We start from the raw sequence: 1,276 nt of genomic DNA, 5'->3' as shown, positions 1-1,276 counted from the left end.
GTCAGAAGGGGCCAGGCCTTGGAAAAGGACGTCATGCTGGAAGGATAGAGGGTCAAGGAAAGGGATGGACTGACACAGTGACTGGAATTGGTCAGCATGAGGCTGAGGGCAGGGCCAAGTTCAGATCCGTTTTTCACAGGGTTGCTATGAGTTGTAGTTGACTGGACAGCACACAAAAGCAGCAACAACAACAACAACTTGGCTCTAAGTTTTACATCCACTGTAAGTTCAGTTCTCTCCTCTTAGGAAACTTTACAGTTATATCTCTGAGAGATGGACATTATGAATCTCGTTTTACAGGTGAAGAAACTGAGGCTCTGGAATGGGGTCACACAGGGAGCAAGTGGCAAACCCTTCACGCTCCAAGGCCCCGTTGGCTCAGGGAAGCCACAGCAGTCCTGCACTTGGCCCTCTGCTGGACGAGACCCTGGGCTATCTTGGCTGAGTGATTCTCCGGCTCAGCAGTTACCTTGTGGTCATTCTCTTGATGGAATCTGCTCTGAGCAGCCAGGTGTGGTGCAGGAATATTTGACCAGGGATATGCTCTACCTTGAATATATGGAGAAGCTCGCTTGCTTTGTGCCCCATGGGAATCCCGCATCTAACCCACCCCATCCCCTCTCTGGTTCTTTGAACTTGGACCTTCTCACCTTAGATTTGTCAGCGTCCACAGTTATCGAACTCAGGAGAAACCTCTTTTCTGAGGTCTGACCCACAGCCTGGACCTGTCAGCCTTGACCAGGGTGTGTGTGGACCATTTGCTTTAGTACCTGTCTCTCTCATATCTCTCTCTCATATCTATCTATCTATCTACCTATCTCTCTCTCTCTCTCTATCTATCATCTATTGTTGTATCGAGTTGAAGTCAACTCACAGCTGACCCTCCAGCAGGTTTTCAGAAGCAGAAAATCACATGGGAATTGACTGCCCATCTTTCCCCCACGAAGCTGCTGGAGGATTCGAACTATGTGCCTTTGGATTGATAGCGCAATTCTTGATCACTAGGCCATAGAGAGAGAGCTAAATCTTTATTTAGATTCTAGAGAATCCAGCATAAAATGCCTTTTGTCCTACTGCGTGGGGTGACCAGTGCATGTGGCAGCTGGCCCTTGGAGTGTGGGCATTGGGCTGTCCAGGAAAAGCCCCCCTGCTGAGAGTAGCCCCACTCCCACCCCACTCACCGTAGCAGGACGACTCCTGGCCTCACCGTGAGGGTCCAGGAAGACACGGGCCCAGGAGCAGACTTCTGGATGAGAAGAGATATTTTCTTTTTTTA

This window comes from Elephantulus edwardii, unplaced genomic scaffold (assembly GCF_000299155.1).
Source record: "Elephantulus edwardii isolate Elephantulus edwardi_28Jun2011 unplaced genomic scaffold, EleEdw1.0 scaffold00086, whole genome shotgun sequence".
Taxonomy (NCBI): Eukaryota; Metazoa; Chordata; class Mammalia; order Macroscelidea; family Macroscelididae; genus Elephantulus; species Elephantulus edwardii.
Note: the sequence above shows the minus strand (reverse complement) of the source record.